The following is a 25,912-nucleotide window of genomic DNA, read 5'->3' as shown; positions in this document are numbered from 1 at the left end:
TGTCTCCCTCTATTAGAATGCCAGCTCCTTGAGGACAAGAACTAGCTTGATTTTTATTTGAATTCTCAAAGTTTAGCACAGCGCCTAGCACTGTGTAAGTGTTTAATAAATGTCATTTCATGTATCCATTCATAATCATGGTACAGTGTAAAGAACACTAGATTTGGAATTGGGGGGCCTAAGTTTGAGAGTACACTCCAGCATTTAGCTATAAGATCAAGAACAGATCCGTTAAATTCTTAGCTCAGTTTTCTCCTCTGTAACATAAGAATAATGAGGCTTACACTAGCTACATCATAGAGTTGTAAGAAAAATGGTTTTTTAGAGGCAATTGGGGTTAAGTGACTTGCCCAGGGTCACACAGCTAATAAGTGTCTAAGGCTGGATTTGAACTCAGGTCCTCCTGACTCCAGGGCCAGTGCCCTAACCACTGTTCCACCTAGCTGCCCAATAAAAGTGTTTTATAAACCTTAAAGTACCATATAAACATGAATTATCATATTTTTTTACTTGATGCAGGACATCTTTGATGATGCTAGTGAATGCCTGAGATAAATATAGATCTATTTGATGTCAACACTCAGAAAATTGTCAAACGCATCACAACTTCTGTAAAAAATCACAGTCTTGTATGATTTCTATAAATGCCAAATCCTCAGAGTTCTGTCCTGGACCCTCCTGTCTTCTCCCTCTATACTTCTTCACTTGGTGATCTCATCAGATCCAGGGATTTAATTATTATCTCTGTGCTGCTGATTCTCAAATCTACCAATCTTGCCCCAGACTCTCTGGTGACCTCCAATCACACACCCCCAACTGCCTGTCAGACATCTCAAATTGGATGTCTAGGAGATACCTTAAAATAAACATGACCAAAACAGAGCTCATTATCTTTCCCTCTTAGCCCTTCTCATCCCCACCTTCCCACCTTCCCTATTCCTGTAGAGGGCAACACCATCCTCCCAGTCTCTCAGGATCACAACCGAGGCACCTTCCTAGTTTCCTCATTATCTCTCAATTCCCCTATATCCAATATGTTGCCAAGGCCTGCCAATTTCACCTCGATAACATATCTTAAATATGTCTCCTTCTCTCCTCTGACACTACCATCACTATAGTGCAAGCCCTTATCACCTCGTGCCTGGACTACTTCAATAGATTACAGGTGGATCTGCCTGCCTCAAGTCTCCCCTCATTCCAAACCATCCTCCATTTAGCCACCGAAGTGATTTTCCTAAAGTGCAGGTCTAACCATGTCATTCCCCTACTGAATAAACATCAGTGGTTTCCTATCACCTCCAGTATCAAACACAAAATCTCTGTTTGGCATTCAAAGCTTTTCATAACCTAGCCTCCTCCTACCTGTCCGATCTTCTTAGACTTCATTCCCACCACATATGACTGTCCAGACATTAGCTTCCTGGTTGTTTCATGAACAAGATACTACATCTCTTGGCCTCAGTCATTTTCTTTGATTGTCCCCCATGCCTAGAATATTCTCTCCTAAACTCCGCCTACTGACTTCCTTGGTTTCCTTTAAGTCCCAAATAAAGTCCCGTCTTTTATAGTAAGCCTTTCCCAATCCCTCTTAATTCTAGTGCATTCCCTCCGTAAATTATTTCCTATTTATCCTATATGTAGCTTGCTTTATATGTTTGTTTACATGTTGTATCCCTCATTAGATTGTAAGCTCCTTGAGGGCAGAAACTATCTTTCGCCTCTTTTTGTATCCCCAAAACTTAGCACAGTGCCTTGCACATAGTAGGCGTTTAATAAATATTTATTGATTGATTGAATTGATATAGTCCCCCAGTGGGAAGTCTCCCTTATGAAGTTACCTGGAAGATGTAGTCTGAGGAGGCAAGATGGAAGTCAACTAGAAACCACTATAAGAAATACCTGGATGGTGTTATCTAATGAAGGAGGACACAGTGGAATGGTTTCCAGGCTTTATGGGAAAGGCATGGAGATATCCTGGAGTCAGCTCTAAGTGGTTTTTAGTCAGATCATGTATGTCTCAGAAATCAGCCATCACTAAAAATCAGGGCTTGATTTGTTGTGCTGCTGGTTGTCCAGACTTAAGAAAATGTTGATAATTCAGATTAAACTGCTAAGTGTGTGTGCATAAATTTTCCCCCAAGAGAACCTAGCTGTTAAACTAGTTTATAGGGCATGTTGTTTGAGGTCAGCAGGAGTATAGTAGAAGACTCAGGGAATGAATTTATCACCATACTAGAAGTCTGGGGATGGTAGGCTAATAAACATAACCAAAATAACCATAATCATAATCATTACTGGCAATTACATCATGCTTTAAAGTTTATAAAGTACTTCATATTCATTATTTCATTTGAGCCTCACAATACCCTTGAAGAGGTGGAACAGGGCTAAATAGAGGCAATATCAGCAAATTGGGTTTATGTGCCTGGGAGATCCAACCATTGGAAACCAAGTTGATCAAGATACAAAAAGTCAGGTTAATCACTCCAGATTGGAGCTGCTTATCCATTTTTCCTTCAGGTGGAGAATGACTATGCAGCTATGTACATTGCTCTACTAACCACCAGACACATAATAGTCTGACAAAGCCTAGGGGTATGACAACCAAGCACAACACTAGTGCAAAATAGAAGCTTATTTACAAAACCTTATGGTGGGTGTTGGAAGATGAATAGGATCCCTGCACAAAATAAGGTAACAAAAGACCACAGAAGCAAAAATGAACCTGTAAAGAATTTAAGATGAGACTCAGCTAAGCCAAGTCATTCCACTAACATCTGCAGATGAAACCAAAAGGAGAATAACAAACAGACACGAAATGGGACAGTCCTGTTGGTATTTTTACCACAATCTATTCTCGTTTGCAACAATGATAGAAACACCACATTTGGATTTAACCAAGAATAATACATGGTACCCAAAGTACCACGTGAAGGGATAGCAGTCATACCAAAGAAAACAAAGTTGTAAAAAATACCTTGGATCAAATATATCTAGAAAAAATCTCCATAGGAGGTGACATAATTTTAAAGTCATTATTTAAAGCCATTTTAAAGTCTTTTTGGAATCTATTCCCAAAACAATCGGAAGATTCCAAAAGGAAAAAAAAATTATACATTGAATTTTACCCGAAAAAAGTAAACTGAGAAGGCATCCGTAACTACCAAAACATATGTCATCTTTTTTATATCCACAAAATCTCCATAAATAGTGGTTTATGTACAAATTAAAGGGATCGTTGATGAAAACCTAAGAAAGTTACAAGTTCACAGACCAATTTCTAAAGCAAACATACATCTTCATAGTCATTAAAATACTAAATGGTATAGTGAGTCTAAGATTCTGCTTTATTCTTTGCTTTAAGAAAACATTTGACTTGGTATAAATTAATAAATAAATACAAATTTGAAGGCACTCCCCTCTATTTGGTGGCTAAAAACTCTCACTCAATGCTTATGATCAATGAATTAGACAGAATTCAACTGATTAACCTATTGAAAACAATTAACTACACATCAATTGACTAGAAACTTGAAATGATGATTATCTTCCAAAGGAAGCTGACAGAATTGTTAAGTGGTACGTGGTAACATTTTTACAAAACGAAGGTAGCCAACTAGGTCAGAATCCTTATTGGACCATAATGAGTAATTTAACTGGGTTATTCAGCATGGTGTCAGCTAGGTAGTGTAATGAATAGAGTACCAGGCCTGGAGTCAGGAAAACTCATCTTCCAAAGCTCAAATCTGACCTCAGAAACTTACTGGCTGTGTGACCCTGGGCAAGTCACTTAATCTTGTTTGCCTCAGTTTCCTCATCTATTAAATGAGCTGGAGAAGGAAATGGCAAACCACTCCAGTATCTTTGCTGACAAAACCCCAAATGGGGTCATGAAGAGTCAGACACAACCGAACAACATTCGTCATCGCCCTTTTGAGATCCTCAGTAGGCCATAGGGTTTTTAGAAATGTTCAAAGAAAAATCAGCTTTCACAAAGAAACATGAGATTGAATGCCTATTGCTTCTTCTTTATCCTTCCCAAATCCTTTTTCCATGGGCAGCTGGTAGTATATTGGATAGAGTACTAGGCTTGGAGTCAAGAAAATTTGAGTTCAAATCCAGCCTCAGACACTTATTATTTGTGTGACCCTGAGCAAGTCATTTAACCTTTGTTTGCCTCAGTTTCCTCAGCTGTAAAATGGGGATGATAATAGCACTTAAATCACAGGCTTGTTGTGAGGATCAAATGAGATAACTGTAAAGCACTTAGCACAATGCCTGGTACATAGTAGGTGCTATGTAAATTAAATTTTCCCCATTTTTTTCTACTTTATTTCCCCATCCATTAGTTTTGAAGCTGGGATGGTGGTGTCCTTGAAACTAACAGAGAAGTTAAGAAAAGTAGAAGGCTTGATAGTAAAGATAAGAATTGCAAGTGATCAATGAAATTACCATATAAAAATATGAACAGTTATTCAGGGGAAAGTGTAGCTATTAAGAGGATCTACAGCTTTATAATACTATTACTCTAAATTCTACTTTACTCCCAGGCATACTCAAGTCACGCTGTTATCCAGTTATTCAAACCTATAATTCCTATAGTATGGGGATAGCCTGGTAAAGAAACTTCCTCTACCTATATAGATTAGCAACTGTTCTGTAGCATTGTCTAAGAACCTTGCACGCAGGACTAAAAGGTTAAGTTGCTTTCTCAGGTACACAGAGCCAGAATGGTTCAGGGGCAGGACTTGACCCCAATTCTCTCAGACTCCAAGACAAAGCCAGACTTCTGTTTTCTATACTCAAACTACCTCACTGTTTCAAGTCACATATTATGCAGAAATCAATTTATCTTATGCAAACTGAATCAGCTTTAGAGCAGATTATAGTGTGCTAAACAAGTGTTTTCCTGTTGCTCTTTCTGATTTATGGTAGATAGAATCTGTTAGCCTTTGCACTTGGCATCTCAGTTCATTTCATTTCACACTTTATTTCAAAATGACTCATCATGCCCATTGTAAGTTGCCCATAAGACAAATTACTGATGAGGCCAGACACCTCAGGTCAAAGTCGACCATCTTATTAAGAAACAAACTCATCCAGAGAACCTTGAAGATGAGAAACCCTTCCTTCTGTACTGGAAAGCATAGCCACTTTGCTCCCGCCTCGTATTGCTTCATCATAAAAACTGCTCTTTGGATGAAGGTTAAAGATTTCAGCAGAAGATTAGACGCCTGAAGGGAGAATAAGGGTTTCCAAAAGAGCAAAGTGTATGCGTGTGTGTGCACATACACATATACACATGTATATATGTACATATGTATATTGTGTTATACATATGTACATATGTTAAAGTGATTGGGGGTCAGGAGCACAAGGGTAATCAGTAAGGGAGGAGTTGGGGCTTCCTTAAAAGCACAACTATAAGCCTCTATTAACAAGTCTACAATTTAGAGACAGATCTTTTATGTGTGCCATCAAACAAACCATCTCATGGTGTAAGCCTCTTTTTGTGGTATTTAGTGTTCTCTACCTGCTTCTCTGGTCTACTCACTCTTCTGTGAGAAGGTACAGCTAGGAGTGCTAGACCTGAAGTCATGAAAACCTGAGTTCATATTGAGCCTCAGACACTTACTGCTGTACAACCTTGATCAAATCACCTAACTTTTGTTTGCCTCTTTTTCTCAACTATAAAATGGAGATATAATAATACCTGCCTCCTAGGGTTGTTGTGATGATCAAATAAAATAATATTTGTAAAGTACTTATCACAGTGCCCGGCACATGAGAGGTACTATAAAAATGCTAGCTGTTGTTGTTGTTACTAACAAAGGTAGAAGTACAGAAAATTCTTTCTATGAATTCTAACTAGTCAATGGCCTGCTGGTAGCTCAACCAACCCAGAGCCAGATACAATTCCTTCCTACCTTTGGCAGCAAATAAAGGCCAAGAGTGAGCTATGAAGGGAAGCTATCCTCTAAGACAATCAGTCAATAAACATTTATTAAGCAAATCAAGATAACCCAGCAATGGCCTGGGATGCAGTGAATCAGGTGAACACCAAAGGTGAATGAGCAGCCCTGAAAAAGGCTCAGCAAGCCCTAATACCAGAGGTGTTAGTTCTGGTAGAACAGTAGTGAGTGATCAAAACCCTTTTCATCCTCATTCAAAAGTATTTCCTGAGCATGTGTGCTGTGCTCCTGACTATCCACTCCTGCTGGTGGCGCTAGTGGTCCATTGTATTCAGACTGAAATCTTGGCCTGTTGACTGGAGCAATCTGAGGATACTTTTCACTTCTGTACGCTGTCATATTAGGGAAAAGAAAAGAGAATTTTGAACATAAGTTATTAACATTGACTCTTGCCTTCTGCTGAAAATGTTCCAAATTTAGATGCATACTTTGATTTTATGTTTCTTTAACATACTATTGGTCTTACTCATTCATAAGACACAATTACACATTTTAGTTTACTAGTCAAGTTAGCGGGTTTCTTTGGTACATCAGTGTATCCATAATCTAGGGAAGCATCATGATACAATAGAAAAGGCACTGAAGTCAAAGGACTTGGGTTCAAATGATATTTAGTCGCTCAGTGACCTTAGGCAAGACATTCAAATTTTCTGTGCCTCCATTTTCTTGTCTGTAAAATGAAGGTGAGGGAGAAGATTGGATGTCCTCTGCAGTTCCTTCCAATTCTATGATTATTAATACAGCTATTCATTTCATCAATAAAGATCATTATCCATCCCCACTCTCTCATTAGGTATAATTCTTTTCCAGGTCTTTCCCCAAATATTCTATAGAGAATCCACACAATTTTCTGGAGGCCTTTCTCTGATTCTTTACCATTAGGGGTGATACCAGGGCAATATTCAGACTATCCATCTGTTACTATTCCTCATTCTTTCTACATGATGAGTTATCCTATCACCCCACCCCCATTTTTTCAAATGTATATATCTTGGAAATTTTTATACACCATCTCTCATGTACAAGTCATCAGTGGTCATAGGATCATAGATTTAGAGCTAGAAAGGGTCTTAGGGTTCATCAAGTCCAACCCCATAATTTTGCAGAAGAGGAAACTGAGGCACAGAGAGGTTAAATGACTTGACAGTGTCAGACAGCTAGTAAGTATCTAAGGTAGTATTTGCAACCAAATCTTCCTGATTCCAAGTTTATCACCGTATCAACTATGGCATAATGCTTCTCCTTAGTTGTCTTCCTATTGTCCTTTGGGTCATCCATCATTTTTATCTTTTTTGTTCTGATTTGAAGCCATGTAACATCACTAAAACATTGTTGTTTCAAAGCTGGACTTTGTCAGCAGCAAAATGGCTTGAGATCATTGATGGTCAGATAGGTTCCCTATTCAACAACAGCATATCAAAATCTGTACGATATGCTATTTCCATCCCATTAGTGTAACTCGCCTGTGACATGGTAATGTGGGTTCTCAAAGGTTACACCAGCAGAACATGATCTTTGACTTGACGTACCCAATTGCAAAGGCTTTTAATACAGTCCTGACCATAGAACTACAGGATTGCAAAACTAGAACAGGATAGGACCACAGAGGTGATCTTATCCAAATCCCTCATTTTACCTGATAAGGAAACTTGGGCCCAGCGAGATTAAATGATTTGCACAAGGATACGCAAGTAGTAATTGGCAAAGCTGGGCTTCAAATTCAGGTCTTGTGAGACCATCAGTTCATCATTCTGCTGCAGCCCTCTGGTCTGTTTGTTATCTAAAGACCAGTCTAAGATCAATTCAGAGTAGCTTACCACCAAAAGATTAATCATCAACTAATGAATATTTTTGGATAAGCTCCTAGAAAAAAAAATCATCTACACTGATTGCCTTCACTTCCCCCCCTTGAGGAACAACTGCCTTCACTTCTCATTCCTTTTCAGTATTGTTTCTGATTCCACCATTCTGCTGAGATTGCTAACAAATGTTCATAATGGGCTTTTCACAGCTACATTCTCATGCTCTTTGACTTCCCTGCCCATTTTTAACACTGTCCACTTGCTTTGGACCATCTCCTTCTCGTGAATACTCTCTTCTCTTTTGGATTCCATAATACTGTTCATGCCTAGTTCTCTGAGGATAAGTTCACTTACCTTGGCAGTATACTTTCCACGATGTATACATAGATGATATGGTTGATGCACACATTGCCATAGCTAACTCAATGTTTGGGAGGCTCTAAAAGAAAGTATAGGAGAGAAGAGGTATTAGGCTGCCTACCAAACTTCAGGTCTACAGAGCCGTTGTGCTGATCTCATTATTGTATGCCTGTGAAACCTAGATATCGTACCAGTGCCATGCCAGAAAATTGAACCGTTTCCATTTGAATTGCCTTAAGAAGATTCTGAAGATCACCTGGCAACATAAGCTACCAGACACTGAGGTCTTCTTTCAAGCTGAACTGCCAAACATTCAAACTCTGCTACAAACAATGCAACTCTAACTGGCTGGCCATTTTGTCAAATGTCAAAAGTACCTTTATGAAAAAAAAAACTGTTTTACAGAGAACTCACTCAAGGCAAGTGCTCAACCCAAAGTCAGAAAAAATAATACAAGGACACTTTCTGAAGAACTTTAGTATCAATTGTGAAATATGGGAGACACTGACACAGGTCCACCCATCATGGTATGCCCATATCAAAGAAGGTGCTGTACTCTATGAGCAAAGCAGAATTGCAGTAGCTCAAAAGAAATAAGAGATGCACAAATCTAGAGACATCTCCATCCTAAATGTTCAAATGGACTATTTGTGCCTAACCTGTGGTAGAACCTTCCAAGCTGGTATTGGTCTGATCAGCCACAGTTGTAACTATACCTTAACCCCAAAATAGTGGGGTCATTTTGGTCCTCTTCAAGTACAAAGAACAAACAACAACAGTTCTTTGTAATGGAATATGCTCTGGGATTATTATAATCAGAGGACCAGGGTACAAAAGCCAGTTCTATTATTTATTCCTTGTGTGACCTTTGGTTAGTTACTTAAAACCCCTGGCCCACATTTCCTCCTTTGTAAAATAAGGGAGTTGGAATAGACAGTGGGTAAAGTCCCTTTCAGCCTTAAATCTATGATCCGGTGATCTTCTCACCTTTCTAACTGTCCTTTCTCAGTCTCCTTTGCTGATGTATCATCCATTTCTTTACCACTAAGCATGAATTTCTTACAAGGCTCTGTCCCACCTTCCTTTTCCCTCTCTATATCTTGGTAACATCATCTACTCCCATGGGCTTAATTATCATTTCTGAACAGATGACTCCTGTATCTAGATACATGGTCCTAATCTCTCTTCTTAACTTTAATCTCACATCAACAACTGCCTGCTAGATATCCCTACCTAAATTAGCTATTAACATCTCATATTCAACATGTTCAAAACAGTAATGATTATCTTCCTTCCTAAACCTGCTCTCCTGACTGGTGAGTCCCTAACCCAGATCATCATTTTAGGAGAGGACCTAGCTATGATCACTTTACTCTCTATTCAACTCTCTCTCCTCACCAGCCTCCTTGCTGTAGCATTGGTGCCCTCCTTTCTAGATCCCCTTCCTGTATTGTCTTCCTCCATTAGAACATAAACTCTTCAAGAGTAAGAACTGTCTTGTTTGTGTGTTTTCATACCCCCATTACTCAGCATCTTGCTCGGTTGTTTCAATCATGTCAGACCCTTCATGACCCTATTTGGGGTTTTTCTTTGCAAAGATGCTGTAGTGGCTCCATGGATCCAGTGGATCCATTTTGTCAGGCAATCCAAGATTAATGGACTTGCCCAAGGTCACACAGCTAAAAAGTGTCTGAAACTGGATTTGAACTCAGCTCTTTCTGACTCCAGACTCAGTGCTCTATCCACTGAACCGCCATCTGCCTTTTTACTTAGCATGGTGCCTGGCATATAAAAAGAACTTTAAAAGTGCTTCATCTATCTATCTGGAGTGTGCAGTACCTCTGGTGTGAGGGCTTGCCAAGGCCTTTTCAGGGCTGTTCATCCACCTTTGCTATCTACCTGTCACCCATTTTGGTGTCCAGCTCTTGCCTGTGGCTCCAAGAAATTGCAGCATATGCAGTGGTCGCACCCTAGTAAAACTGTTTCAGCAGATGGGCTAAACCGGGTTGAGGGTAACCAATGGGCCTCCAACCTGTTGGTGAGTTAAGGGGCTATCTCCCCCAAGCATGTGAAAGCTTCATCTGGCAGAATGGTGGACAAGAACAATTTGTTTCAACAGCCATGAAGGTAACTGAAGCAGAATCTGTGGAGCTCTTAGAGCTTGGTCTGACATCAAAGACGCTGAGGTCATCCACTGCATCCCAGGCCAGCACCAGTCATCTTGAGTTTTGTCTTTTCACTAGACTTCAATGACTGTGGAAGAGAGAGTGAGGCTGATGACTTTGCACAACTCTGTCTCACTTAAATCCGATTCATGCACAAATTGAAACATCACCCTGTGATGTCATTGGTCCTCTTCAAAAATGAAGAACCAACAGCAACAATATCTATCTATCTATCTAAAGTTGCCTCTCTTCTAAATGTCCCTATTTCTGTTGAAGATAATATCACCATTCTCCTAATAACAATCATTCTTGACTCTTCCTCTCTTTCACCCCTCTGTATAATCATTTGATAATATTTGTTCATTCTACCTCTCAAAACTTTCTCACATCTTTTCCCTTTTCTAACCTAACCCTGAGGATGTTATCACTTTTCATCTGAAATATCAAAACATCCTAATTGGCCTCTCTGCTTCAAGTCTTTTCTTTTTCCAAAGTCCTTCCTCCTCACGATTATCAGTAATTCTCCTATATCATAGATCTTATCATATCACTTACCTAAGTGGTGTCATCATAAGAATGATGGATTTGAAACAAGGGATCTAGGTTCAAATCATAATCCTGCCATTTGTCTGCCCTTGGAGAATCAGTTCAACTTCACCAGGCTTTACCTCAGTTTCCTTACATGTAAGATGAGAAGGCTACACTAGATGACATATGGTGGGGGGAACCCTCACATTAGTTTCCTTATCTATGAAATGAGGGAATTATATCTACAAGGCCCTTACAACCAATGGTATATGTGCTAGTAAATATTTAACAGTTTTCTTGGGGGGGGGTGGAGGGGAATGTACACAAAGCACATTTTAAATTTTATTTGCATTATTCAACATTTTCTCCATTAATTTCTTAAGTCTAAAAAATTAACAAAAATGATAGGTCAAGTCCTGATTTGTTGTGTTTACTGAATTATGGGATGTAAATGCTCCACTGAAAATTTAACAATTGGCTCTGGTGAAGTAGTATGAAATAACACATCACACCATTGCTCCAAGTCTATGATTCTATGATACTACTCAAAATCTTCCAGTAACTCTGTATACCTTCTAAGAGAACTAAAAATGCCTCAGCCTATAATTCAAGGTGCTCCATGATCTAACTCTAATCTTTGCCTCCAGTCTTATTCACACTATTCCCCTTCGCATACTCTACATTTCAGTCAAATTGGGCAAAGACCTGAGTCTCTGGTGGGAACACCCATCCCAATAAAATCAGACGCTTCAAGAACTTATTGAGAAAGAATTTGAGAGGCTGGCCAGTGTTTGTCCCAATTAACTAATATTAAAGGACATTTTCTTCTTTTCTGTTAAAAAAAATGATAAATCGTAAGAACAGAAATTTGTGTGTGCTGTCAGTGATAATCACTGGATCAGTTTGTCTTAAAATTTTTAAAGGAAATATTCTATTGGAAGGATTGTTTAATGGGAAGTCTAGTCAATAGTAAATCAAAGAATCTTTTTAGGGTACTTATATGTATATGGGTCACATCACCTCCCTAGACTGAAAGCTCCATGATGTGGTTAGCAATTGTTTATCTAAAATTTGTGTCTCTTCTATCACCTAGTAGAGTGTTCTGCTCATAGTAGGTACTAAATAAAGATCTTATGATTGAAATTGAACTGAGTGATACACAAGTAATATTCAAGTACCAAGTGAATAGTTGCTTTAAAACACATTAGTGATTATGTATCATATGTATATATGAATGGATATATTAAACTTATAAACAGAAGTTACTCTTAAAAACAAATTTCAATAACATTACGAAATATAGCTGACTGCTCCATTTGGTAAATCTGCTCACCAACACACCAAATGATGCTTCTTGGGGAAGAATGATCCTGAAGTGGACCTTAAAACCTTATATGACACTAATGATACCTGATGAAAGCTAATTTAAGTGACCTTGTATCCCATAATATACTTGAAGGCAATAATTAGTAGCTTAGTGCACAGAACAAGTAAGAGTTTTCTAAATGATTATGCAGGAAGAAATCATGCTTAGGTTTACTGTTTAGATGTTCAGCTCAATTAATAGGACATGGCTAAGCAGAGCTGACATTATTCTAAGCCCTGAAATGAACTACTCAATTCATTAATAAAATTTAGCAGTGCTATGTTCATCATATTTATTTTTCCAAATTACTATAATGATCATTCAATGTTATCGTTATGACTTTTGGGAAATTGTCCATGATTTGCTTTGTAAGAGCTCTGTGTACAGGCCCTTCCCATTGCAAATATAGAATATTTAAAATATTTAGTATGTTCCAGTTGGAGGATGGAATTATAGGGCACCCATTATTTAGAAGTAACAAATACACATTAATCAACTATATCCTCTTACTTTGGCTTCCATGACACTATTTTCACCTGTTTCTTCTGGAAGCAGCACGATCTAATGGAAAGAGCATTGGACTTGGTGTCAGGGTTCCACTTGCTACCTTTGTGATCTTAGGTAAGTCTCTTACTTGTTCTGTGCTTTATAGATTCCTCACCAGTAAAACAAGGGGGTTGGCCTAGATGATTTCTGATGTCTCTTCCATTCTCCTACCTTTCTGACCAGTCCTCTATTTCCTTTGCTAGATCATTATGCATCTCCTGCCCATTAAGTATGATTGTATCCTGGGCTCTCTTCTGTTCTCTATATATATTTTCTGCGTCAGTAATTTCATCAACTTCAGGGTTTCAATGATCAACTCCTACATAAACAACTCCCAAAACTACGGATCCAGTCCTAATCTCTCACCTGAGCTCTAGTCATGCATCACCAACTGCCTGCTAGACATCTCCTTGTGTATACTGTCTGCATGTGAAATGCAATGTGTCCAAAACAGAATGACAGAATTTGAGTGCTGAAAAAGACCCCAGTAGCCATCTAACATAAGCTACATACCAAATGAATCCCTGCCATGATATCCCCAACAAGTGGTCATCTAGACTCTGTTGAAAGACCTACAAGGAGGGATGAACTTATCACCTACCTCCTTTCCCGTCCCTAAGACTTCAAACTCCCTATTTCCCCCCAATCACTCTAGTTTGTACTTTAGGAATTGTCCTTGACCTTTTTACTCTCCCTTGTTGCCTTTAATCAATCTGAGGTCAAGCCTTGTTGATTCTATCTCCATGACTTCATTTTTATCTGTCCCCTTCACTGACACAGAAACCACTCTACTTCAGGCTCTCTGTACCCCTAGCCTGGACTACTACTGTAACCTCTCCCTGATTCCAAGATTTTCCTTCTCTGATGCATCCTCCACACAGCTGTCAAAATATCCTAATGCCCAGGTCTAGCCATGTCTCAAAAACCGTCTTCCTCTCCTTATTAGCAGTTGGACTTATAAACCTTGTAGCTCATCTGTCATTCAAGGCCTTCTTATGATTTGGGAGTCCTAGCTGTGTGACCTTGGGCAAGTCTCTTAACTTCTGTTTGCCACTGGAGAAGAAAATGGCAAACCACTCCAGTATCTTTGCTAAGAAAACTCCAAATGGCTCTTGAATAGTCAGACATGACTGAAATGATTGAAAAACAACAATGGAAAGAGCATTTGATTTAGAATCAAGGGATCTTGGCTCAAATCCCAGCTCCACCATTTGCTACCAATATGATCTTGGACAAGTCATTGAATTATTCTCTGTCTTCATTCCTTCAAGATGACACATCCTTGATGAAGTCTTCCCTAATCCCCCTCTCCTACCCAAAGTTGTCAGCATATTCTCCCTTTCCTTCCTTATAGGCAGATAAGATTATATATCCTCTTCTACTTATCTGCATACATGTTCATTGGGTCATAGGTTGAAAGCTGGAAGGGGGCAGCTAGGTGGTGCAGTGGATAGAGCACTGGCCCTGGAGTCAGGAGGACCTGAGTTCAAATCCAGTCTCAGACACTTAACACTCACTAGCTGTGTGACTCTAAGCAAGTCACTTAACCCCAATTGCCTCACCAAAAGAAAAAAACCAATTTAATTGTAAAAAAAAAAAAAAGAAAGAAAGCTGGAAGGGATCTTATGGGGTCCTCTAGTCTTACTTCTTCATATGTAAGAGAGGAAGCTGAGGCCCAAAGAGCTTAAGTGCCTTGCCCAAGACCATGAAAATAGTAAATAAAATGGCAAAGATCAGGATATAGAAAGAAAGAAGCATAAAGTAATTACCAAGTGCCAGGAGCTTTACAAATATTATCTAATTTGATCCTCACAACAACCTTTGGAGGTAGTCACTATAATTATACCCATTTTATGCATAAGTAAATTGAGGCAAATAGAGGTGAAGTGACTTGGCCAAGATCACACAATTTCTTAGTGTCTAAATCCAAATTTGAACTCAGGTCTTCCTGACTCCAGACCAGCACTCTATCCACTATGTCACCAGCTGCCTCAAGTATGTACTCATGCCCTTTTACCCCAAATCTAATTCTCTTCCAGCTCTCTTAATTAATATGGATTTCAGCCACATTATATCCTCCCAATATATTGCCAAATCTTTAAAGGTAATAATTGTTTTGTTTTTGTTTCTATCCCAGCACTGAGAGTGTAGCATGTGGCCTAGAGGGCCAGATTTGGGTGCAAAACTGGGTTCAAGTCCTCCTGCCTCTGACATACCAACTCTGTGGCATGTCCAAAATTATTTAATCTCTCAGTTCTTTGTCATTGTTGTAGGGTAGTCCTTTCTAGTGCATTTGGTAAATCCAGGTTTCACAAGTGGATTTATCTTATGCTGTCATTTGTTTCTCAACCTCAAACCTCAGCACTGTTTACCTTCTGCTCACACCCACTTTCCTCCAGCTAAAAACTGCCTCAAAATTTATCTAATTGGATGAGGCCTGAAATCCTAAGTGTACCTAGAATGTTAACAGTGCTACATTTATTTTCATCAGAAAGTAGACTCTCATTTGAGACTGGAGCCAATTATCTGTTCTGATCAGCTTATGATTATAGAATATGGACACATATTTCTACTCCCTCACCCCCTGCTTGGATGCCATATGGCATGAGCAGCAATGGCATGAAGAAATTACCATTCCTCTTTCAATACTCCCAAAGAAACTATGAAAAATAAGAGAATAAAAACACTTAAAATCACCATCAGTTGTTGCGCTTAGACAAATCCTGTTACAGACAAGCACAATTTTGAACTGTATTAACGTAACTGAAAGGAAGAAGCTTGGCATAGTGGAAAGAATATTGGGTCTGGAGTTCTCAAAGAACTTGGATTCAAAACTTGCCATTGAAGTTTACTACCTGTGTAACATTAAGCAAATCACTTAACCTCTTAAAGTTTTAGTGACTTCTGTAAAATTAGAGAGCTATATAGAATGCTACAGTAGAAAGAGCGCTGTCCCTGGTGCTTATAAAGTACCCTCTTTAACCATGGAAAAGTGACAACCTCCATTGGAGGTTTTCTCCTTTATGAAATGATGGGGTTGGACCCTATATTGCATCTATGCAATATAGTATAGTAGAAAATACTGTATAGTCAAAGGATCTGGGTTCAACTCCTGCCTTTGAAGCTTACTTGAGCAAAATTGCTTAACTTCCCTGTTCTCACTTTCTCTCCTCAACTATAAAATGAGAGGGGGTTGGACTAGATTGCATCTTCACATGGTCTGGCTCCCAATGACTTTTCCAGCTTTATTTCAAATCAATTTCCTTTAACTACTGCGTTCCAGTCAAACTCCACTATTAGCTGTTCTCTAAAATCAACACTCCATCGCCCATCTCTGTGCATGCATGCAAGTGGTACCTCATGCCTGGAATCCAATTCCTCTTCATCTCTGCCTCTTAAAACCCTTATTTTCTTTTGAGGCTCAGCACAACAAAATAACCATTGTTTTTAGAGTCAAGGGATCTTGGCTCAAATTGCAGCCCTGCTGCTTGCTACCTGTGTGATCTTAGGCTGGCCATTTAGTTACCACAGGATGCCACCTCCTTGATGAAGCCTTCCCTAATTCCCCTCTTCCACCCCCAGGTGTTATTACATTCTCCCTCCCCTTCCTTATATGCAGATGAAATATAGATCCTCTTCCTCTATTTATCTGCATATATGTTCATAAGATCACAGATTGAGAGTGGGAAGGGACCTTAGAGATAATATAGCCTTAATTCCTCATCTTATACATGAGGAAACTGAGGCCCAGATAGTTTAAATGATGCCCTGACATTCCTTCTAAATCTATTATGATCTTAATTTGATAAATACTGGGTAGTTGGAAAGTTGTAGAGATGGGTAATGGATTTTTAAGAAATAATACTTGTTCTTTAGTTAAAAGGGAGGTGGGAATAGAAGGAAAAAGCATTTGCATATATTTTGTATGTGTTCATCAGTTTCACTGAACTGTTCTTTTTACTCTTTTTTTATATTTTCTTATAAGGAACAGGTAGGTGGAACAGTGAATAGAATGCTGGGCCTGGGGTTAGGAAGACTCATCTCCCTGAGTTTAAATATGGCCTCAGACACTTACTAGCTGTGACCCTAGGCAAGTCGCTTAAGTTTGCTTGCTTCAGTTTCCTCATCTATAAAGAGAAGGAAATGACAAACCCCTCCAATATGTTTGCCAAGAAACCCCCAAATGAAGTCACAGAGAGTGGGACATGACTGAAACAACTGAACAACAACAATGTAAGGGATGGCTCTTTGGGAGAAGTAGAGAGGAGGGATAGATTGGGAAATGTAAGGGATGTAAAAACAAAATATATAAAAATAATTTTTAATGAAAACGGTCTGATGTTGGATTGAAGATGTGGGTGAGGGAGACAGAGAATTCTAAATGGACAAAGCTGCAAAATAGGAAGTGACCAAAATGTCTCCTAGAATAAGATCTTCTATTCTCCTTGTGCTTCCCTCATGAGTCCCCCCCCCCCCCTCCCAAAGCCTCCTTCCCACTCCCTGCAGCCCCTCTGCCACAGGCTCTGAGTTCTCTTGTTCTACCATCTGTTTAGACAGCTGTTCAAGGCAGATTATTTCAGGTTTATTGATTCTTTCCTAAATTAATCACTCAACAACAAGAATGTATCAGGCTAAAGGAGCCTCTCAATACAGGATTCCATGATGAACAGACACAGTAATAAAAAAAAAAAAAACGAGAAAGAACACCTCCCTGTCTCCAAAGGTTTTCTCACAAAGTTTATGAATTATTGATGAATCTTTACTAGCCAATGCATTTTAGTTTAGATAATGTCTGGTATTGACTTGGATTTTGTTCTGTTTTGTTTTGATGGTAGTAGTGATGTGTGTGTGCATGTGTGTGTGTGTGTGTGTGTGTGTGTGTGTAAGACAGAGAGAGAGAGAGAGACAAAAAATGCATCTTTGTTGTTCAGTCATTTTAGTCGTGTCTGACTCTGTGACCTCATTTGGAGTTTTCTTCGCAAAGACACTGGAGTGGTTTGGTATTTTCCTTTCCAGCTCATTTTATAGATGAGGAAACTGAGGCAAACAGGGTTAAGTGACTTGTAGGGTCACACAGCTAGGAAGTGTCTGAGACCACATTTGAACTCAGGTCTTGCTGACTCCAGGCCCTACACTCTATCCACTGTGCTACCTACCTGACCCAAAAATATATCTAAGGTTAGTCTAATACGAAAATGTCATAGTGAGGGAGTTAAGTTGTTACCTTTCTAATAATGACAGCACAATAGTAGGCGCCCTTAGTTGCCTCTCCTCTCTAACTGGAAAGCAGAGCAATAAGCTCCTCCTAAAGACTTTCTTTATAGAGGATTCCAAATTTTCCAAATAACTCCTCGCTTTTCGTCAGCTGCTCTGCTCAGTTTGGACTCCATGAACATCATATAACTAACATTTATCTAGTACTTTGAGGTTTGCAAAGCTCTTTGCGTATGTTATCTCATTTGATCTTCAAAACAACACCACGAAGCAGGTGCTATTATTATCTCCAGTTTATAGATGAGGAATTTGAGGTCAAGAGAAGATAAGTGACTTGCTCAGGAGCATAAAGCTAATAAGTAACTGAGGCCAGGATTTGAACTCACATCTTCCTGACTTTTACATCCAGCGCTCTATCTGCTATACCTCTTTGTAGCCAATCAAGTTGTTCATCAGGACCAGACGTGTGATTTCACTGGTGTATGGACAATGTTTAACAACCAGCTCTGGGAAAGGAGGGGGGTATGCATAACACACTTTTAAGCTTAATCTTCATTATTAACATTTTCTCCATCACTTTCTTAAAGTCCAAACAATCAACAAAGAAGTAAATCAAGCCCTGATTCATAGTTTGCTGATATGCAAGGTATGGATTTTTATACTAGAAATTTAACAATCAGTTCTTAAGAACTAGTTCAAGCTGGTTTCAGCACACTCCTATGAATGGATCTCCTGGTGAGGAACTTCCCCCACCAATGTAGTTAAGCACTACAGAACTTAGAGTTTCACAGAATTGCCTAGAACACTTAGGTTCTAGGTTAAATGATTTATGTGTCACGCAGCAAATATGTATCAGAGGCAGGATTTGAACCCAGGTATTTCTAGATCCAAGACCAGCTTTCTCTCCCCTATTGTTGTTGAGTCATTTCAATCATGTCTGACTCTTTGTGACCCTATTTGAGGTTTTCTTGGCAGAAATCCTGGGGTGGTTTGCCATTTCCTTGCTCATTTTACAGATGAGGAAACTGAGACAAACAGGGTTAAGTGACTTTCCCAGGGTCACACAGCTAGCTAGATTTGAACTCATAAAGATGAGTCTTTCTGATTCCAATCCACTGCACCACCTCCCTGCTATCTCTCCTATACCAGCACAATAAAATATGTTTTTAAAACCAGTCATTCAGCAGTTACTTTTCCTCTCATCTAAAGCCATTTCTTTGTGTCTTTAGGAAGTAGGTCATCTAGGGAGGACTGACAGAAGATCTCAGAAAAGAATTGCTCAAGATAAGAAGGAACAAATTAGTCATGATCTGCACTTTGGAAAGAGTACATACACTGATCAGACCACAGAAACAGTGGAGTGTTGTAAATTGCAAGCTTCCAAGTAGGGAATCAGTAGTCTCAGGCCATAGGGATGTACCATGCACAAATTTTCCTGAGTTTCTTGGGTTGGGACCATGCCCCCCAAAGAACCAAAAGCATCTTCCCAACCAGGTCCTTTGTGTCTTTAGACAGCCTCTGGTCCAGGGGTATAGATATAGCAGGATAAGATATACATACGCAGAAGGTAAATCAACTTTTTATTCAAAATGCTGCTTCTGTTGCTAGATACCTCAACTTACCCTGCTGTCTGACCAATATATAGGGATTCCCTGAATCATAGAGGTATCTGACTAATAATCTTCTAAGTTAAAATAACACAAAGTGGTCCAGGTGACTGGTGAGAGATAAACAGCTAGATGCATCATGAATAGAATTTAACAAATTAGATGGATGACTATATGATTGAAAGTGGTAGGGATTCAAATTCCCCCAGTGGATGGGGTTAAGATCTTGCCCATTTTGGGCCTGGAGACTCCTTATTTGAAGAAAAATAATACCTAAAGAGGTACAGAGCCTGTGATGACCAAGCACTTTCTGGCCTTCCTCTGACATCAATGACTTAAGTTATTCCAGTCACTATAACCCAGGAATTCTTCTCTTGTTGTGGAATCATGATGTAGACATGGAAAATGGACTCAACCTGTGCTTTCATTGGTAGAGGTAACTCCCCGATGAGGAAATTCCTTTTACCAATGCAGATCAACACCTATTCTGAAACTTACAGTCTTGGAAAGTTGTCTAAAAGTACTAAGATGTTAAGGGATTTGCCCAGTCAGTATGCATCAGAGGAAGGATCTGAACACAGGTCTTTCTAGTTCAGAAGCCAGCTATCCCCTATTATCTATCTATCTATTCCCCAATCCATGATGCCGCCCTATAGCATCATGGGATTTTAGATTTAGGGTCACAAAGGGTCTTGGAAGTTATCTAAAACAAATCCCTCATTTGATATGTCAGGAAATTTAGTCACAGAGGGGTTATGACTTGCCCAAGGTCAATGTCATTCAAATTCCTCAGTGGGATGTTGAAACCATTCCAGACTTTTAGGTTTACCCTTTTCCAAACCAGTCAACAAGAATTTATTAAGCACTTACTAGGTGCCAGATACCATATTATGAGAATACAAAGAAAGGCAAAAATATAGTCCCTTCCTCAAGGAGCTCATATTCCAGCTATGGGTAGAGTGGGGAGAACATGCAAAAAAAGGTATATCACAAGATATACACAATGTGAATGGAATGTAATTTCAGAGAGAAAGTACTCATATTTGGGGAGGCGGGAGGGAAGGCCAGGAAAAACCTCCCACAGAAGATGGTGTTCGATCTGAGTTTTGAAGGAAACCATGAGGTGAAAAGGGAGCACATTCTAGGCAAGGGAGACAGCCAATGAAAAAAACAAAGCAGGAGCTGGGAGATAGACAGTCATATGAGGGGAGAAGGCCAATGTAGCTAGATTATAGAGTAACTGGAAGAGAGTCTAATGAAAGAAAATTGGAAAGGTGGGAAGGATTCAGGTTATAAAGGGCTTTAAAAGCCAAAGGATTTCATGTTTGATCCTGGAGCCAATGGAGCTTATTGAGTAAGAGGGTGATCATTTTAGCAATTGATTTATTGAAGTGGGGAGAGACTAACCAGAAAGGTTTTGCTATAGTCCAGGTATAAGATAATGATCTGCACCAGAGTTGTGACTATGCTAGTGGAGAAAATGAAATGTATGCAATAAATTTGTTAAGGTAGAAATAACGAAACTTGGCAATAGATTGGTTATGTGGAGTGAGTGTGAGCAAGGAGTCATAGATGGTGCAGAGATTGCAAACCTGGGTCACTGGGTCAGTGCTCTCGATAGTAATATAGAAGTTCAGAAGAAAGGAGTGTTTGGGTGAAGTAATGAGTTAGTTTTTTTTTTTACTATGTTGAGTTTCACATGTCTATAGGACATCCAATTTAAAATGTCTAAGAGGTAGTTGGTAACATAAAACTGGAGGCCAGAAGAGAGATTGTGTTATTTTCAATTTTGTCCAACTCTTCATAACCCTATTTGGGATTTTCTTGGCAAGGATACTGGAGTTGTTTACCATCTCCTTCTCCAGCTCATTTTACAAATGAGGAAACTGAAGCAAACGGGATTAAGTGACTTGCCTGGGGAAACACAGCTAGTAGGTGTCTGAGGCCAGATTCGAACTCAGCTCCTCTGGATTCCAGGCCTGGCACTCCATCTACTGCACTACCTACCTGCCCTTAGAAGAGAGATTAGGTCTAGATAAATAGATCTGAGAATCATCTGCATAGAGATGATAATTGAACCCATAAGAGTTGGTAAAATTATCAAGTAAAATAGTATAGAAGGAGAAAAAAAAAATAAGACCCTTGAACAGACCCTATGGGAAATACCCACAAGTGTCAGACATGTCCTAAAGGAAATCCAGCAAAGGAGACTGAGAAGACGATAGAGATGAAAAAGATAATGGAGGAAAACATCTGATTGATATGAGATGAGGAAGAAGGGAGAAGAGTGAGCTATCTTCAAACAGCCTTAATTTTCTTGGTGAATTATGTGGCAAGGTCCACAGCTGACATGATGGGGGGAGGGAAGGAATGCCATACAAAGTTTGAGGAGGGTTGAAAAGTTTTGTGATATCCACTGTTGTGAACGGGATAATAAAGATACAAAAGGTGTCTGAAAGGATTGTATTTGTAATCCTGGCCTTAAGATCATCCAAAAAACAAAGTTTTTATGCATACATGACAGTTTTGATGTGAACCCACGTGATAAAAGCCTAATGATGAATGATAAAATAATGAAAAAAAGTCTAGATCAGGTGACTGAGGTGGCCAAGGCAGAGGCTCTTTTACAAATCCATCTGTCTGAGAAAGTATCATTCAGAAATATTTATGTATTCATGAAATGCATAATGACAAGAAATGTCTTATCTCATTAAAATTAAAATTTTAAATGTATAATTCAAAATTCACTAATCTAAAGGAGTGTATGTGAAATTTAAATAAACTTTCAAATGATTTTTTAAAAAAAAGAAAGATACAAAAGGATTGCCTTGTTAAAGTGCCAACACAGTTCATTGAGTATAAGTTTCATCATTTCCTTCCTCTATGTTCAGCAGCATGTGGATAGGAACAAAAATGGCAAATAGTGGGAGTAAATCAACGCTGGGGTCAAAAAAAAGCATAATCAGAGGTAGGTCTAGGGGGCAAGGGGCTCAAGTATAGAGGATAATATAGAATTGAACCAATTAATCAATAAGTTGAGTTAGGGAAAGGAAGACAACATGGCCAATGCAGGGTTGATGACCCAGGAAAGAACTAAAGAACAGAGAAAATGAAGATCCTGGTACGGATGAAGAACAGGAGTCATAAGGCGGATGGAATGACAAAATATTCTGATCAGATAAGAGAATTTAGGAATTCATGAACATGAAAGTGGAACATTTATGGGTGATGGCAAGATCAAGGGTGTGGCAGAAATGATATCTTAACCTCACTCCCATGAAAGGTAGGCTAACTTTTCCTTAAAAGGTATTAAAATGTTAAAACGTTGGTTGGCTCAGTAGACTGAGGCCCTACGCTGTTTAAAATTACTTCTTTTACACCTGAATCAATGCAGCTACAGCTGATGGATGGATCATAATGGGAGCTTCACGCAGCTGAATCAGCTCAAGGAGTTCTTAATGAACATCCTTCATGAATTTGCTTCTCTTGCTATGGCTAAGTAAATCTCCTTATGTTAGCCGTTGAATGACCTAGGAGTGTCCCATTCTGTTCCAGTATTGAACCTAAAATGACAGGGGATTGGCCTGAGTCCAGCCCACCCACACAAAGAGTATGACCAGGCTAGACCCTAGATGCTGCCAATTATTACCTGTCAGAGGAAAACATAAAGGCCACTACCTTGGATCTGACAGCTCAGGTGGAAAATCCATTTATTTTGTCTAATGGGAAAATACTGAAAGGCCAAATATAAATCTCGTTAATTCTCCAGAACCTAGAGTAGAAGACATTGGATGTGTACATGCTGTCTCCCTAGATGGTAAGGTATGCTCCTGGAGGAAAGGAACATTTTTGGTTTTGTATCCATAGTACCTAGCATGGGGGCTGACACACAGTAGTCACTTAGGAAATGTGTGTTAATTGTTTTGTTTTGTTTTGTTTTTAGGTCATTTAGGGGTTAAGTGACTGACCTAGGGTCACACAACTATTAAGTGTTTGAGGCTAGATTTGAACTTAGGAAGATATTTTCTTTTCCTTTCTTTTTTTTTAGGCAATTGGGGTTAAGTGACTTGCCCAGGGTCACACAGCTAGTACATGTCAAGTGTTTGATCTGAGGCCAGATTTGAACTCAGGTCCTCCTGACTTCAGGGTCAGTACTCTATCCACTGCGCCACCTAACTGCCCCCAATGTGAGTTAACTGATTGTGTCCCTTTACTGAGAGGACTCTCTTCTTGTACCTTCTCACTGTTCGTAAGGTGATTAACGGACTGACGATTCTACAGAGTTATAACAAGTCACACTCACATAAAGTATTAAACAAAGTGCTTTCATCAGAACAACTCTGCAAGGAGGTCAGTGCAAGCAGTATTATCCCTTTTACAGATGAGACTTAAGCTCAGAGAGCTTCAAAGCCTTTCCTAAGGTAACATAACTACTGAGTATACCATAGTCTGGATTTGAACCCAAACCTTCTGTCTCTAAGTCCAGTGCTCAGTCCATTACATCTCACTGAAAATGTGCATTTTTAACTACAGTACTCATAAAGTAGCAGCAATAGCCTTTTAATAAAAGATCCCTGACTTTTTATTTGTGATATAATTGAGTCAGAAAGAAATTGAAGAAACAGTTCTTTTTTGTATTAAAAAAAAACACCTGGAAAAAAAAAGGGCATGCCCATCATTTGTGAAATAGCTGAACAAATTATGGTATATAAATATAATAGAATATTATTGTGCTTTAAGAAATAAAGTCAACTGTTTCAGAGAAACAATGGGAGATGCATATGAACTGGCACCAAATGAGGTGAGCAGAACTAGGATAACAATTTATACAATAACAACACCATAAAACAAACAATTCTGAAAAGACTTAAGAACTCTGATCAGTGCAGTGGAAGAATACGTGACATCAAATTTCAGGTGGCTAAGAGGCAGTTGGTGATGTGAAAGCGGAGGATAGGAAAGAGGTTAGCACTAGAAAAATAGAAAAATAGAGGTGACAGAAATATGGTTCCAGAGGACTGATGATGAAGCATGTTACATGTCTCCTGACAGAAAGGTGATGGACTCGGGGTGCAGAATGAGATTATTTTTTAACTTGTGCAATGAGTTAATTTGTTTTTGCTTAATTATGCATATTTGCTCAAGGGTTTCATTTTCCTTTTGTTTTTCTGTTGATAGATGTGGATCTGTTTTTCTGATGATAGATGTGGAAGAAGGAGAAAAAATATTTTTGTTCATTAAAAAAATCAATTTTTAAAAACAGATTTGACCACTTACTGTTAGTATAGTACCTGGAACTGACTAATCTATCTGACCATTGTGAAAAGAGTCCCTGTTGCAATGAGCAGGTGTTTACCCTGTTGCATTGGCAGAACACACTACAAGTAAATTGTTTACTAGCCTCAAGAGGTACATAATGGCTTAGTCACCAACACTAAGCCCAAAGCAGAAGGCTAAACTCTCTCACCTAGGATTTTTAATTTATTCCCCTGCTTGCTCTGTGGCCACTGGGCCTCATAGAAGCACTGTGGTACGTAGTAAGTGAAGATGCTGGGGAAAGGCTTTTGGCTTTTGTGGCACCCTTGGAAATAAGGGAAATAAGGAGGATTCATCTAAATTATTTGAGGCCAAAAATGACTTCCAAGAATCTGCCTCCACTAATATATACCCTGGAAGCCCGGCCTCTTGCCTTCCAGATGGAGCTGGGATTGGGGTGGGGGTGGGGGGAGTAATTCTGAAGAGTAATGTGAGTCATAGAGGGCTCTCCTGTAGGGGGGAAAGTGCAATATTTTCCCTCAATTATAGCTCTATAGGCCGATTCCTCCCTTTTATATAAGAAGAACATGCAAATGATCCTTTAGGGAGAAATGTTATTAAACATATTGGCAAGAAAGGATGACAAAAGTGGGATGTAGATTAGATATTTTAATAATACAGAGCAGCAATTTCTTATTCTTTAGAGAGTAACTATACTGAGCAATTAAACTCCTAGAATGTCAATAAAACAAAAGTTGATTACACCCAGTCCAAAAATCTGTAATAAAACTGAAACCAACTATTTTGTTCCTGGCTTATCATCTCAGGCACATGACTCTAGAACTATTTGTGTTCACTTTCCATTTAAAAAAACATGTGACTTAGTTTTAATCATATTATTGAGAAAAAATATCCATGCTTTGCACATGGCATACTTTAAGTAAATACTCACTTGAATCAGTTGTCAGTGGGAAGTCTTCAGAGATATTGAGTTGACTGGCTGAAATGGTTACTAGTGTGGGAATGCTGAGATACCATGGTTACTAGATTTAGAATGAAAAGGGACTTAGCAGTCACTGAGTCCAACCCCAGATAG

Source organism: Vombatus ursinus, unplaced genomic scaffold (assembly GCF_900497805.2).
Source record: "Vombatus ursinus unplaced genomic scaffold, bare-nosed wombat genome assembly UNPS02009835.1, whole genome shotgun sequence".
NCBI classification, from domain to species: Eukaryota; Metazoa; Chordata; class Mammalia; order Diprotodontia; family Vombatidae; genus Vombatus; species Vombatus ursinus.
The sequence above is the reverse complement of the archived record's forward strand: the minus strand, read 5'-3'. Positions refer to the sequence as shown.